The 17,030-nt window shown below is 38.3% G+C and overlaps 1 long non-coding RNA gene and 1 other non-coding gene across 3 annotated transcripts; one reads left to right on the plus strand and one right to left on the minus strand.

Annotated features, from left to right (window-relative positions):
• Positions 1-304: 304 nt before the first annotated feature.
• On the minus strand, positions 305-387 carry trnal-aag (transfer RNA leucine (anticodon AAG)). Its single transcript has one exon. It is a non-coding gene; the product is annotated as a tRNA-Leu (tRNA).
• Positions 388-12,541: 12,154 nt separating this feature from the next.
• LOC128616766 (uncharacterized) lies at positions 12,542-16,400 on the plus strand. Of its 2 annotated transcripts, none has more exons than XR_008387477.1 (8): positions 12,542-12,586; positions 12,934-13,109; positions 13,217-13,445; positions 13,583-13,702; positions 14,874-15,076; positions 15,236-15,357; positions 15,818-15,934; positions 16,345-16,400. It is a non-coding gene; the product is annotated as an uncharacterized LOC128616766 (long non-coding RNA). The 2 variants fall into 2 exon arrangements; XR_008387476.1 differs by having other exon boundaries at positions 13,257-13,445.
• The last annotated feature ends 630 nt before the right edge of the window (positions 16,401-17,030 follow it).

Raw genomic sequence — 17,030 nt, forward strand, 5'->3', positions numbered from 1 at the left:
AGGCTTCTGTTAGGGACCCTGCTCAGGTATTTTGGCAACACAACGAGGCAGTGTAGTTGGTTCCCTTGGCAACCATCTATGGACAGTGCCATAAAATCAAGACAGTGCTATAATTTGAAGCCTAGAATGGGCTTCAATGAACAGTTCTTAACCATAGTGTGGCAAACAGAAGCATAAACCTGTTTGTAAGCATCCTAAACTATACATTTCAAGTGACGTGACTTAAAAAATGACACCATGTGAAGAGGAATTACAATACAAACAGTCTTTTAGACCCTCAACAGAGTGCAGCAACTGGGTAGATTGTCAGAAGTGGGATTTGAACCCACGTCTCCAGAGGAGACTGCAACCTTAACGCAGCGCCTTAGACCGCTCGGCCATCCTGACTCACAAAAGAGGCTTAAGTTTGAACCCTAGAATGGCCTGCAATTAGCTTGACTACAGGTGTCCTAAACGATGCAGGGACATTTTAATGGATTTCTTGAAATATCTCATCAGGAACAACCAAACGCCAACTCAACAGAGTGCAGCAAAGGAACTAAATGTCAGGAAAGGGATTTGAACCCATGCCTCCCAGGGAGACCACAACCTGAATGCAGCACCTTAGACCACTCGGCCATCCTGAGGCATTGGAGGTGCGCGTCGTGGACCATGCACAGGTGTTATGTTGACCATATGAGTCGTATAAACACTTGTATAACTGGTCGAATATCTACAGGCAGTGATTTAAAGGAAACCCATGCAGTATTTTGACACAAATGTTTCCAGGAGAGGAGAACACTTTTTAAGGTGACATACCTGGATTTTTAACAGCTCCATAGTTTGTCATACAAGCTTGGGTAACAGCCACAACAAACCATGTTTCAACTGCCCTACGGCAAACCAAATCACGGAGGTAGTGGGGTAGCGGGCGGGAAGACCAATTGTATTTTCGCCAGTGACGCGTCAACATCAGAGCTACTGTCACATTGGATTTCAGTGTGGCTTGGGATGCCAACCATCTAAGGTCTGGGCAGATCCAGACTCTTTATTAGACATTTAAATGAACAACGCCTGAGTCCGGCATCTCAGAATTAAGTAGTGGGCAAGTCGAAAAAATCTCAGTGAAGACTTTGTACAATAGCAGGTATGCAATGATTGTATACTTTTATTGGTAATTCTTCCAGGTGATAGTGAAGAGGTCAGTCAGCATTATTGTTACAGTTGATATCCTAACAATGGCTCTGACCTGTCTGAATCATTTGGTAAGTGCTATTTGTTGGGGTAGTTTTCAGTGATTCAGACAACTGAATCAAGAAGACATTTTGTGCGGGTTTTAAAGTTTTAAAGTAAGTGCTTACAAGTTGGGGCAACTTTCAGTGAATTTGGACTCCACGAATGTGGAGTGTGAAACTATAATCACATTCATTGTTGTTGAGATTCTAACTTAAGTGTTTCTGTTTATAAATATTTATTAAAATTCTTGCACAAATATTTAGTGAAACATATGCTGAAATCTCTTAGGCAATACCTTTGAATACATCAGTGAAAGCATCATTTGGCTGTGTACCTACTCTCAATCGAGAGTGATAACTGCCTGTCAATGTGTGAATCACCTGGTTCATTCACATGGAGTGATCTGCCATCATCACTTCTATTGTCACATTGGATTCTGTGGGTTGGACTGTGAATCATCTCAAGTTATGATCAGACTCTGAGCATTCAAAGGAACAACACTTGACTCAGGCCCCTCAGAATGAAATAGTGGTCAACTGGTAAATTCTCAGTGGACAACTTCTAGGATAGCAGGAATGTAGTGATTATATTTGTTGTGGTAAATATGGCAGGACAAGATGCAAAGAAGAAGACCACCCACCTGTCTTATTGTCACAGTTGTTATTCTATCAATGGCTCTGACCTTCCTGAATGGTAAGTGCTATTTGTTGGGGTGGTTTGGGAGATTGAAGCAACTAAAGATACTTCTTTTTTTTTTCATTTTATTATTGTTTATTTATTTATTTATTCATTTATTTTTTTTTTACAATTTATTAAACGTTAAACAGTTTGGTCAACATCCAATACTTTCAAAAGAAAGCACTATTAGATTACTTCAAATAGGAGCACTTGATTTACAATATATTCATAAGTGCTTCTCGTTGGGGCGGTCTCATCTGTGTATTTGCCTTTACCGTCTTCTGTGACTGGTGCAATGTGTCTCTGGATGTTACCCCAATTGTATCACATATACTTCAGTTTTAATGTAATTTTCTGCAAGCTTTGGTACCTTTCAGTGACGGCAATAATAGGAAATGTTGAAACCGTAATATTGTTTCACTTCATAAAGATTTAGTTAAACTGTTGCCAGTGTATTTGGTGTAATTTGTTCTGTCTACTGTTTTTTTTTTCTTCTTATATTCACATGAACTGTTTAACGATCATCAGCGCTTTTGTCCCTTTGGATTTCGAGGTGGGTTGGATGCGAACCATCTAAGGCAGGGGTGGGCAATTTTATCCGGAAAGGGCCGGTGTGGGTGCAGGTTTTCATTCCAACCAAGCAGGAGGCACACCTGATTCCACCTGACTAATCAGTTGATCTTGGCTATCAATGGATTCAGGTGTGGCTTCTGCTTGGTTGAGATGAAAACCTGCACCCACACCGGCCCTTTCCGGACAAGATTGCCCACCCCTGGTCTACATCATCACAATCAAAACACTTGGAAGAATGGTGTTCATCCCTCCAGTTGAGTTCAGAGACTTGGAGAATCAATGTCAAGGAGCACTGAAGCTGTTCTAGCAGCATGTGGTGGCCCAACACTTTACTGAGACACTTTAAGCTGGTTTTTCCTTTGTAGCCTGTCTGTATGTGAAAATAGGATTAAATCATATACTATAGTATGGTCCATGAAGTAGTTGCAGTTGGAAATGTAATGTAACTGAAAGAGAGAGAGGCATTTTGATTTTGATTATATGATTGATTTTTTTATTCAGTTTTCAAATGCTTCTTTGTACTCAGAGAGGTTCTTTTTTGTCTGTTGACATTATTTCAGGGAAATTGATGCTTCCTAAATTTGAAAATGGCACCGAGGTATGACTCATGCCGGAGGAGAAAAGTCAAGAGCCAGCAAAGTACTTGCAGAAGATACAGAAGAAAGGTGAGAAGATTTCAGACGTCTTTGTTGTTATATGGACAGCTGTTATTATGTTCTTCTCCCAGCCAAATTTCAGCAGCTGCTTTGCTTCTGACAGCATTGATAAATACTTTTATATAACTAAGAAATTGCTTTGTTTGAAATGACAGTTTACTAAGAATACACTTGCCAATTTATTGAGTACACTTGAATAAAAATAATGCAGTATAATTTTGCAGACTGTAATTTGTGGTGCTGTTGAACTGTACTGAGTTATATTGAGGTCTTCCTAATATTTTGCACATCCAGTTGAAATATGCATTGTGGTTGAAGTATGGTAACTGTATTATTTATCTCAATTTTTAGCTAGACACACAAGGAGTGGAGAATGCAGGTAACAACTATTCAAAAATGTAAAACATCTAACTGCATAGAGTAATGAAGCGTGATCAATTTTCTACACAAAGAATTTTGGTTCCATAGTAATTGGGAAAATGAATATGGTATACTGTAAATTATTCCCTCAGACTACTTCCAATGTCAGCACTGACTATTTTGGTATAAACAAAGAATTGGCTGGAGAGGGCTTGGACAGCAGCACACTTATCTGACAGCTGAAATGTGTAGGATGGTGCTATGTCCCTGTATCCATCCAGGTGTGTCTGCACAGTTGGCTGACATGCTTACTGGGCAACCATAATGTCATTTGCACTGTATTCATATAACTGTATAATAAATATTCAGGTGTTTCAAAGATAGCATCTGGTCTATTCATATAGTGGCAGTGTAAGAAATACCATGTTATAGAGCTTTAAATTGTGATCAGTAGTAGTGTTAATAGTGTTAACAAAACACTACTTACTGATGGGCCTCGTCCACTGCACTCCTGAGGAAATCAGACATGGTTGACTTGCTGAAGAAATGGAAAAGTAACCAGAAATCACCAAAATCACCAGCCAGTTAGCAGATGATACAACCATCTCTATGAAGCAGCTAACGAAAGTTCCCAAGATATTACATAAAATTCACATTTTCTCCAAAGCCTCTGTTCTAAAGCTAAATTTGAATAAGTGTGAGCTAATGCCAGTTCAGCAAAGACGCTTAACAGAGGCTTACAGCATCCCTATAAAATCCACAGATAAATACTTGGGCAAGTATATATCCAAAGATTCAATTGAAAGCAAAAATATGAATGTGTGGAAAGTAGTAGATGAATAAAGTAAACATTGCTCGTGGTTATTAAGAGATATTAGCTTATTGGGTTGAGTATTTTATCTATCCTGCATACACAATGTACAGCAATTAATAAAGATAAATCAGGTTGATTTTGATTATATCTGCATCAGGAAAATTCATTACATTAAGAGAGCAGAGATGACCAAAGAATTTAAAGATGGAGGCCTACAAGCCACCGGTTTTGATTTTATAAATGGGACCTTGAAAATTAAATGGTTAAAACCTTTCCTAAACAACAACAACTTCTGGTTCCATATTCCCAGAGAAATATTTAAGAAATTGGGAGGGATCAGATTTTTAGTTAGATATGATTTCAGTATTCAATGTTTACTGATTAAATTATCGCAGCTTCACCAGCAGGTCATGTTATATTGGAAACAGTTGCACCTCCAGGATTATTTTCAATGCTGTAATTACAAAACTAAAAGATTGGAGACGCCCACTTTGAAGATAAAACCTTTCGTAGCATGTGAAAATGCGCTGTTATATTTTTACTGTTTTACTGCAGAATCACATAAAATCCACCATTAAATATTGTTCATTTACACACACACACACCACGGCCCTTCCTGCTCTGCAGAATAAACCAGATAAACCAGTTAGACGGTGTCAGTAAAAGTAAAACTAGGCAGCTCCATTTTGTGTCGAGGGGAAAATAAACCATTTCAGGAGTAAAAACACAGTGAGTATCTAAATCTAAAGCTATAATATATAAACACACTGAATGTACACCAGATGCAGAGGAGTTTTGTGGGTTTGTACTGAAGTTTGAATGTACACAGGTTGATTTATGACTTGATACTGTGACTATTTCCTGTAAGTGAACTCTGTGCTGATACAGGGTTTGATTTAACACACCGATGTTGGAGTGAAGGCCTACTGGAACAATAAAACATTTTGTAAAACGTGTCAGCTGATGTTTAAAACCATAAAAGCGATCCAGTCTTGCTAGGGAGAGGTTGTTATCTATGGAGTGGGCCCACGTGAACTGTCTCAGTTTTTTATTTAAATTCCTCCATATATCGTTTGGTTTGTGAGCCTCCATCATTTCCCACAGGCACTTACGGGAGGCCACATGAGGTTCTGTATGGTTCCTGTCCAAATTATCTGTTGTGCAGTTAAAATCCCCACCCAAAATTAAAATATCGGCAGTGTTGCAGTCAGCAATGGCATTGTCTAGTTTATTTAAGAAACTCATTCTCTCCACTGCGTTGGTGGGAGCATACACACAAATAAAAACAAAACTCTCATTCTCATAAAAAGCTCTTACTTTTAAAAGCCTCCCATTTAAAACCTCATCTACTGTATAAGAACTGGGAATAAAATTGCGAGCAAACAGTAAGGCAACCCCACCACTAATTGATGTATTGTGACTTAAAATTGCCAGCCCACCCCACTCCTTCATCCAGTTAGTAGCATTGTTGTCATTACTATGTGTTTCTTGTAACATAGCTACATCAATACGCTTCTACTTTAATAACTCATACAACTTTACATGCTTTTCATGTTCTCTTGCCCCATTAACGTTTACACTTGCAATATGAATCCCAGTCATAAGAACAAAGTGTAGATAAAACAAGCAGATGCTGAAACCCATTCTAATATAAAACACACCAAACACTCTACTGGTCATCATCAGAAGTTTCTTTGCTTACTTTAGTAATCAATTTCTTCAGTCGAAAGATATCTGTGTCAATAAAAAGCTCCTTCCCTTCTAAAATGTTTGACATCATGAGTAAACTGCTTTAGATCTGGGAAATAGTTTTCTAGCACAATGTTCTTTTGCCACTTGGTGCTTCTTAAGAACTCTTTAATGTCCTCAGCACGGTATACAACTTCTCGCTGTTCTTCCTGAGAGCCAAAGTTAAAAACAGGATCTGACATGTAATCATCGTTTCTGTTTCTTTTTCATCTATTTTAGTGTCTTTTTTGGCCTGTTTGCTCCCTTGTCCCTTACCTCGTTTTTTTCCGCTTGTTCGGTACTTTAAACATGGGTTCGTCCTCCATCTCCACATCTCCCCCATCCCCCGACGTAGTGACTGGTGCTTCTGAGCGACTGCTCTGCACCCCTGTACCTGCCTCTGCCAGCGCAGGTATCTCCAGCACTGAGCCAGAATCCACTGTGCCTTTATCGGTCAAGCAAGGATTCTCCAGTTCGGTCAAGCAAGGCCTCCCCGGAGCCAGTTCAGGCAAGCAGGGCCTCTCTGGCAATTAAGTCGTTATGGGCTAGATCACGTATCTTTCGATAAGCACCACCGTGTTTACCACGAGCTATAGACACATTTAGATCCAGACAGTCATCAGCCCACATGTTAGAATTGCTTTGCATAATGTTCTCAATCTGGTTTGTGAACACGTACACATCGTAATCGTTGTCAGGTGACAAGACAGCGTTAACATCAGAGGGTAGACTAGGGCCTCTCAAGGTAATGTTGATTAAACCCCCATCACCGGCCAGCAGTCCGGAAAACGACACTATTTCAGACATGATATCATGCGGAAATATAGTGTACGCAGCCAGGTCTGGAACAGTTATCACACACATATTTATACAAGGCCCTATCTCCAAACTATTAAATCTGAGTTTCGGTACCACCGTATAACCACCGACATCTCCACCCTCTCTTACAATAGATTCAGTAGACGATTCGGATAACCCAAAATTTTGCTCTGAAGGATTAAACGATCGATACGATTTGCTGTCTGACCCCCACCCCACCTGTTGTGAATTTGAATCATGGTCTAATGACGAAGTTGGAATTGATTCTGCTTGATTGTCAGCCATTGATCTAGCCATGTTTAATAATTCCAACAACGTATCAGTGGTAGACTCAGATCTATTCAGATCCTCCATTGTCCGAATTAAATACTGTAATGTCTCTGTGTTACCGCTCTGTTCAAAGGAACAAAAACCGTCGTGGTCGCATTTTCTAGATTTAATTACTGCTCCCTGATTACAAACTGTTTCACCATAACGCTTTGACATTTTTAAAAGATTTTTTAATTTATTTATTTAAACAAAACTAATAAAAAAATCATACACCGTAAATGTAATAAGTTAAATAGTCAAATGTTTAAAAAAAGAGTTAAAAGAGTGTTTATTTTTCGCTGTTGTTCCATTTGAATGTGTTAATACATTGATGATTCAAGTGAGTATAACGCTGATCAGTCATCTATTAGGATGGTCTGAATCCTGCACTGTGGGCTCGATTGCTTTAGTCTCCGCCCACATACCTGGAGGAAAAGCGGTAATTTTCCACTCGAGTAAAGCTCTCGTGGAGGTAACACCAACCGTCATGATTGTGACTTATTTCTCCTCTATATAGGTATGTTGTGCATGTTTTACCCACCTGTTTTATCTGTGTTAACTTGCTGACATTTTGAGACGTACTTATATTTTGTTTCTGATAGTTTTGAGTAGAGATAACTAAGTTTTTTCTCGTGTGTGTGTGTTTGCGCGTGCGTCCTCGCCTTGTACGGAAACCAGAAAAGCGCTAGCCTGTGTTTAGCCGTAATTTGGACATGAAAGTCGTATTTTTATGTGTACTTTTATTTAAATAATGTTTAATGCACTTTAGGTTCACTGTTTGTTTGTGTGTATTGTTGTATTTTTGACATTTGATTCGAGTAAAGCTCTCGTGGAAGTAACACCGACCGTCATGTTTGTGACTTATTTCTCCTCTATATAGATAGGGGGACAACATAAACAGATAGGAATCAGTAATTACTACAAGTAAACACACATATGTATAAAAACCGTATTGTACAACTCACCCGAGTTTGGTGTTTTTAACTAATTTGTACAATCTGCTGTAACAACTCCGTCGTCAGATATTGGTCATGGCCAACGCGGGGAATCTCCCCAGCAAGGAGCCTCTGGGTAGCTATAATATGTTTATGCATGATGGTGTGTTGTTGTAAAGTATCCGTTACAGATTGATTTATAAAAACGATGTTTCTTCTCAAGGCTGTCCAGACGCTCTCTGAATACAGCAAAATACAGCAAATTTTATTCTTTCTAGGCTTCGTTGACACAAGCCGTTCACTAGAACCGGCAACATGATTTTTGAACACGGGTGTGTCGATCCATGAGCAGTAAACAAACAAACACAAAGAAACATAAAACCACATTTAAACATAACCGTCAAATATCTAATTATCACAACACTTACTGAGCATGGAGTTATTCGACCTGACTCGCCGAGCCGCACCGCCTGAGTTCGATCCTTTTGTGTAAAATAAAAAGTATAGGCTAATCATTCTACACATACACAACACATAGGCACATAGGCATGTGCACATAGGCACATATATATATATATATATATATATATATATATATATATATATATATATATATACACACACATGTGCACATAGGCACAAATACTTATAAAATAACACATGTACGTACCGCTTGCCTTATTCAGAAACTTGATTTCATCTACGATGTCCGGAATAGACATGATGTCAGCATCACCTGTAGCGTTTGATACCCGTTTAACTATTACAACAGACCCATAAATTTGTTTATAAATAAACATTCTTAATAATGCATAATAATAATAATAATAATAATAATAATAAACACTTAATGTTACGATAGACAGCCATCTCCTATTTGAAGGATTCCTCAAAATAAAAACAAAACTTTAGCGGTGAGCTAAAATGGGAACCTGCCGGTTCGTCTAAATTACGCAGCGCAAACACTGGTACACAGCCAAGATCTTAGAAACTTCTGCGTAACTGACTCCGCTTTTCAACACAGTGCTTACCTATTTGTGGGGGTTTCATAAAGCCATTAACACCCCAAGACACTAACTCATTATCATAAACAACCTGATAGGATTACATCACGACCCCTGGTCATAAATAAGTGCCTCCCCCACAACACTCTTGGTCAGGAAAAACACAAAGAGTCTCAAAGTAGGTTTACCTACAAACTGTCGGTCAGGAAAACACAAAGATCATAAATTAGGTGCACATGCAGAACTGACTTGTAGAGTAGAGTCATATAAGTATGTTTAGGTTATAGTTTGATTTCTGTCTCATGAACTTTTCTAGACCTGTCTGTTGTGTACGTGCCAGTTAAAATGTCACCATAGGAAATTCCTCTTTTCTGTGTTAGGCGAACCATACCATCAGACCATGTATGTTCAAGAAAGCTGTACATTCTTGTATTGCCTAAGATGTTTTTCACATACGTGGCCAATCAGTTCAACTGCCATATTATTTCAACATCAGTATGCCTATGCATGGCTATTTTGCCTATTAAAACCTCTGTGAATCTGCAATAAACCAGACGTTTATAAACCTGCTCTGGTTGCCAGTGTGTTCATTTAGACTCTCCGGCGCCGTATATGCTCTGTGATAATCCACATGCGCTAGTTTTTTTTAAAAAAAATGAAGCAGAGGCTGAAAAGGCTGACGGGCGGGAAGAGGGATTGAATTTGCTAAATCCCTACAGGCTTGTTATCTTGATTGCGTAAAGAGCTCTGGGTGGGACTCTCATCTGTGCGTTAGAGTCTGTATGGCACTCTGATCCAGTTCTGAGTGTTATGAAGTTGTTACATAAATACATATATTTGTTACATAAATACATATATTTGTTACATAAATACTAACACTTGTATTAAATTCACGTGACTGCATGTTCTCTCTCTAAACAATTTCCCCATAAACTATGCATGTATACACTGAACAACAGCCCTCAACATTAGCTACAGGGTCATCAGCATCCCAGATGTTAAACCCATTAATCCCAGAACATCTCCTGGTGGTGGGGAGCATTCATCTTGTTTCAGCTAGACAAGGGATCCCCTCTAATGTCTCTCATCCTTGTCTTCCAATCCATACATCTATCACAAGCTATAACTTACCTGTATATCATAATGCCCTGACGCAGCCATATGAGACATAATGATACTGAGGAGCTACTCAGTGCACTACTGGTATCGTTTCGCACACAGTGTCCTATGGCTTATCATCTTCAGTTCAAGCCTTCCCCAAATATCGCCCAAGTTGCCTATTCTTTCTTTCTGCTTACTTTTTAAACTTCATTTTTAACCCTAGCCAGAAGCTCCCCTTCTCAGCTGCTTAACAATATTACCAAATGCAAACATTCTAGTCTGGAAATTTGGAAACTGAATGCCCCTACACTGAAAATGTTATACATGGTTGAAAATGATATATTTTGACTCGCATGTCAGTATGCTGGTCCGCAATCCTCCATTGTTATGTATCGGTGTCTTCACAAACAGATGTTTCATAGTCAGCCTGAGAGTCTGGAAGTAAAACAGCAAACAAGCCTCAATTTAAATATGGAACCCATTTATAGAAAACATACATTAGTTACACCTTTGATGAACTGTCAAGCTATATCATCACATAACAATTACAATTCAGACAAACCAAAAGCAATATGCTGCTTTCAATGATGACATTTCATGGTTATGTACTATACAGTATCTCACAAAAGTGAGTACACCCCTCACATTTTTTGTAAATATTTGATTATATCTTTTCATATGACAAACACTGAAGAAATGACACTTTGCTACAATGTAAAGTAGTGAGTGTACAGCTTGTGTAACAGTGTAAATTTGCTGTCCCTCAAAATAACTCAACACACAGCCATTAATGTCTAAACCTCTGGCAACAAAAGTGAGTACACCCCTAAGTGAAAATGTCCAAATTGGGCCCAAAGTGTCAATATTTTGTGTGGCCACCATTATTTCCAGCACTGCCTTAACCCTCTTGGGCATGGAGTTCACAAGCTTCACAGTGCAACTGGAAGTCCTCTTCCACTCCTCCATGATGACATCACGGAGCTGGTGGATGTTAGAGACCTTGTGCTCCTCCACCTTCTGTTTGAGGATGCCCACAGATGCTCACCTTACAGGTTCATCTGCGTTATGTTGTGCTCCATTTCATTGAGCAAACTGAGGTTGAAGTGGCACCATCCTTGTGGTTAGAGTGGCTCGATTGGTAGCGATTAGTCCATACATGATTTTTATAAACATAATTGAAACAAGGTCAACTACATACATATAAAAATTAAGCAAGCATTCTTGCTTCTGTTTGACAGGAATTATTTTGCTATAGCGCCTAGATTCAAATGTTGGGAACATGGTAATAAAAATGTACCGCCCAGACAACAGCTATGGGCAAAATATGCAGTCAGAGTATTTTCTGACACAGGTAAAGTATGCAAAAATAATACTAAGTTTCTTTTTAAGAACAAATACTGGCAACCATTCCTAAAAATATAATTGTTTATATATCATATTAAAGCAAAAGTTGTGCTATTTTAAGACAGACAGTTCTCTTCATGTTGAGGACTCTGATGGAACAAAGTACGAAAGATCATCCCACCAAGACGTTTAGAGGTATTTGATCTGTTCTGACACTGTAAATAACATAAGGTTCTTCATATTGAAAGAGAATTTCGGTTTTAAACTTTGTTTCTTGCAGAAGAAGAATCCATCCAGCAGCCCAGAAGTGCACAACAGACACAACATTGTAAGTACACATATAAAACTATGAAGTTGGAATATCAAGGAAAGTCAAAATGCACGTTGTCTACATATTTTCTTTAAATGCTCATTTTGATGTACAGTTCAAGAGGAAAATGAATCATCACAAGGTGAAATAATTATCATGTAACTGTCATCGCATTCATTGGTAAATATGAGGTTAAACAGTGGGAATAAATTATTTAGAACAGAGCCATTTTGCATCTGTTTCTAATTGATATCAAAAACTTCTTTCTTACTCTATTGCTTTTGGCCCTGAAGATGAAATTTCCAGTTTGAGAGCAAAGAAATCAAATAAATGGTCACGATCAAACAGCAATGGCACCTGAGTGTAAGTAACGTGTTAAAAAAAAGAATTCAACTGTTGAATATTTTGATTATTTGAAAATGTTAGATGATAATCTAAAGAGTACAGAGAAGCCCCTTTCTATGTTGTACACAAATGACCAAATTTAAAGGAAGGCCTACACATTTAGAAACGTCAACAAAAAACAACAACAACAAAACTTTCAAAGTCCCTGTGTAATGCTTTGTTTTTGATTTTTCAGCTGAGGAGCCTGATGAAGGTAAGGTCACTATGATTTGCTTTCATATGTTTATTCTATTCTGATTTTTCTACTCGCTGTTTTTTTCTGAGTTAGATGAGGAACAACCTATAAGCAAAAAAAGCTAAAAGATCTGTTGTGATGTTGCCCGGGGCGCCTTGCTGTGAGTACATTTACATGTTTTCAGTCATTTAAATAGTCATACGTCCACTGAATTAAATGAATATTCCAAGTTAAACTCAGTCTAAAGTATTTGTGTGTTGATTACCACAACATTTCATTTCAGTTCTCCTTTTCTGCAAAAATACAAAACTCTGCATTTCCATGAGGCACTTACAATGTTACATAAACATTATACTTGTTTTCAAAAGTATAGCCACATGATTTAAACATGTGCTTTACAGCTCTAGCATGCACAAGAGCGCAACTGTTTGACTAATAAAGGGAGTTACAGACATACATTATTTAATCTAATAATTTTGTTTGTCTTTTTTTGTGATGTGTTCACAGTTCCATCTCCTTCAACATCACAACTGCAGCCACATCAGTCAATTTCTGCCAACCAGCAGAATCAAAAATTATTTTCTTTTTTTGATAACTACACACATGGATACAGATATTGATCTGAATCATGTTTTTGTGACTTGTTTAAGGAAGTGTGAATGATCCACAATCTCTTCGAGATGGTAACTATTTAATTTAATAATAATTATCTTACAGTCAGTTTTATTAATTGGCTCCCAAACAGACTTATGTTGACTTATGGCAGTGTTCATTTTTTTCATTGCTGTAGTTAGCAATGTCATTGATGTTTCAAAACAAATTCTGGACAGAAATCTACAAGTTATTTGAGAGTTTGGAGAGGAGAATCATGCTGAAACTAGACCAAATCCAGGACAACATCACAGCAGCGGTCGGAACAATGCAGCAGTCAACGAGTCAGCCAAGCACCACTGTCTCTGATCTTACAGAGATACTAGAGGTGCCTTGTAAGACTGTGGAGGAACTAAAAGAGCTGTGTGGTAAGCTGAAAGATGCTGACTTTCGAAAGAAGATGGCATGTGACACAACACAAGCAACATTACTAGTCATTGTTATCCTGAAATCATTTTAAAACAATTTACTCTTGTGATTAATTGCTGATTGTTGTTGTTTGTAGATTCGTTATCTGTGTCTTCAGAGTGGAGGCAGCTTGGGAGGTGGAATTAGCAGGATGCTGAAAAAATTGGAGATAACTCCTTATGGAAACATTACATTTACAAAGGGAGAAAGGGAAAACGTAAATTTCAGCAGCTCCTAATCAATGATGCTGTCATACATAAGTTTCAAAACTTGCCACTAATGACTTATAATGTGTCTGTGCCAATCCCCAAGATCTCCAAAATTATTCGAATGCAAATATGTTGTAAATAAGAATGTACATTGTAAATATAAAAGTTGTTAGTTCTCAGTACATAAATATTCATACCATGGTCTATTAGGAAAACAAGAGTAATGTTGATGCTTTTTGAATAGAAGTTTAGTCTGAGTTCTAGTTTTAATAACTGTGATCTCTGTATTGAATCAAGGTGCTTGCAGTAAGGCATTCCCACACCAAAATCCCAGAGTGTGGAGGAAATGATTGTTGTGACCCTAAAACATGCCCTAGATCGTGCAAAAACAGCCAGTCAGGCGAGTGCATTATAACATTTATTTCTAGCAGTTATAAACAATCAGCCAAAACAGAAAAAACATTTATTATTCTCACACTGATGGACGGAGGAACGGAGACAGACAGACAGATAGATAGAAGGACAGACAGATAGATAGATATACAGCATTTTATAATTTGTACCTGTTTGTCGGCATTATAGCTTTGGGTCACACCTTTTGTTCCGGGTGATCAAACGCATAATGGTGTTCCAAATATCGAGCGTAATTAACAAAAAGTTTCTTTAGCTTTACGCTTTATGTAACAACTCTCCAAATTTATGCTGCGGGCAATAATATCAGAACAATATCAAAGTACATAAAATAACAACATAATTCAGTTTACATTACTTGATGTCACAGTAAAACAAGAATAGAGGGTATTTTCTTACAGTGAGTACCTGATCTTTAAGTTGTGCCTGAGATGAGTGTGTGACAAAGTCACCATGCAAAGTAAGTTACTTTATGAGTTACATTATGAGCTCATGTGTAGAGCTCGAGTAGTATGATGTTTACATTTACACATATGCACAATGGGTAACAACTATCCAAATTCACCCACTTTAACGTTTGAGTAAATGTTCACACCAATAAAGATAAACAGGTACAAATGAAAATATTAGGTTCAAAAGAGACTTGGGTGAATGCTTTTCAGTTTTAACGCAGAATGTTGTGTCCCTCACCTGTAAAGAGATTGCTAGGCAACATTTTAGACATATCAAATCATAACACTACTGAATGTGTTCATTTCGTTGTTTTAGGTTAGATGCCAACGAGAAGAATTGCCATCGGAATAACCCCAACCACAGCTGACAACCAGACAGACACACACACACACACACACAAACACACACACACACCACTGCCCCTCCCCTCTGCCAGAAACAGAAGAAGGTGAAAGTGAAAGTCAGCAGCTCCATTTTGTGTCCAGGGGAAAATAAACCATTTCAGAAGTAAAAACACAGTGAGTATCTAAATCTAAAGCTATAATATATAAACACACTGAATGTACACCAGATGCAGAAGAGTTTTGTGGGTTTGTACTGAAGTTTGAATATACACAGGTTGTTTTATGACTTGATAGCATGACTATTTCCTGTAAGTGAACTCTGTGCTGATACAGGGTTTGATTTAACACACCGATGTTGGAGTGAAGTAAACGTGTGTCCTGCTGTAATCTGGAGAAGGAGACATGACCTCCAGCATGAGTGTGTCTGGAAAACAGGACTTAAAGAAAGACAAGAGGTGAGTTACTTTTCCATTCACCAGCAATAAATACACACCGTCTCATGGGAACAGATCTGTATCTCTAAACACTCACTAGTTTACAGAGGAACTAAACTTTGGTTTAAGGTGTTTAATAGCAGTGAATATATCACTGATCTGATCTAAGAACAGTTTAGAGAAATCATTCACTGAGAGAAGAGTAAAAAGGACTGTGTAATGTGGAGGATAAGAGCAGTGTAGCTTTGAGCCAGTGAACTCTACAGGCTTTAAGACCCAGCTGAGTCAGTTATCTGTGATTGGGACTCCTGACATCAGTGTAATTCCTGAGTTTTGAGGCGTGTCTCCTGTTTGAAGAAGTGTGCAGACTGTAGCTGAATTAAAAAGATGGAATTATTGGTGTTTAATGATGAACACATTGTGTAACAGTGCTGAGACAGCAGAGTATTAATTATTGCTGATATTTCTGTTCTAATTACAGAATGATGGAGGGAAAGAGATCAGACTCACCAGAACCCAGCTGTGTGTCCATGAAGAGTGAGGAGTCAATGGGACTTCCATTTAACTTCAGAGACAGAGCCAGTTCTCCTGATGTGAGGTCAGTACAGTGAGGTGTTTTACAGCAGTGTTCCACCTGATCAAACTCACTGGTCTCATTATGAAGCCCTTCATGAGCTTTATCAGGTGTTGAAGCAGTAAAACACTAAAGTGTGCAGTGCTGCAGCTCTCGGACTGGCAGTGAGGAAAACTGCTTTAAGAGTTCAGTTCAGCCTGCAGTCCCTGAGCTGGAGGGTCTGTGGTGCTACACAACAACATTTACACCTGGGACATTAATGACTAGATCACTATTTTATTCATAAACATGTTAGTGTCAGTGAGGAAACCCTGAAATCAGTGTATTGTGTTAAGAGGATAGTGTTAAATATCTGTCTCTGTATGTATTAGTGTGTTGTGCAGCTATGAATAATATATAGTCTATATTACATCATGTGTTTTATTTGTTCACAGACCACAAAAGAAGAAATCAAACATCAGCAGAAATCAGCTGGACTCCATATTCAAGGTGTGTGTGTCTTTTTAATGTGTGTAACTTGTGTGTGAGTAGGTTGCAGGTTTTTTTATTTAAGATAATGACAGTTCACAGGTTTATCGATGTACAGCAGCATTATGGGTAATCAGACAGAATTTCAGTTGTAACTGTGGTAATAGAAAGAGACCTTTCTTCTTTTCATAAAATAAAACATCTCTCAGTGTGTAACATTATAATATTTAGATGTGTTCCTGTGTGTTTCTAACCAGGAGCTGGAACACAAAGTCATCACTCTGATAAAGAATGAGCTGAAGAGGTTTAGGAAGCTCCTGAGTCCAGATTACCCAGCATGCACTGAGTGGGAGGTGGAGGATGAGGAGCATCTGCACAGTGTCAGAGAGGGAGCGCTGAAGATCACACTGCACGTCCTGAAGAACATGAACCACACAGATCTCGCTAACACACTGCACAACAGTAAGAGCTCTGAGTCATGGCTTTATTCCATCACGTTCACTTTAGAGAGAGGAAATAGTTTTAGATATGAACACCTTTAGTTTGAAGTTTGAGTTTTAGTATCATGTACATCTGGTGCTTTTCTGTTCTGTTCGTGGTCCAGTTTGTGATTACTCTGTAAAGTGTTCCTGTTCCTTCAATAATATTTTAG

This window comes from Ictalurus furcatus, chromosome 13 (assembly GCF_023375685.1).
Source record: "Ictalurus furcatus strain D&B chromosome 13, Billie_1.0, whole genome shotgun sequence".
NCBI lineage: Eukaryota > Metazoa > Chordata > Actinopteri > Siluriformes > Ictaluridae > Ictalurus > Ictalurus furcatus.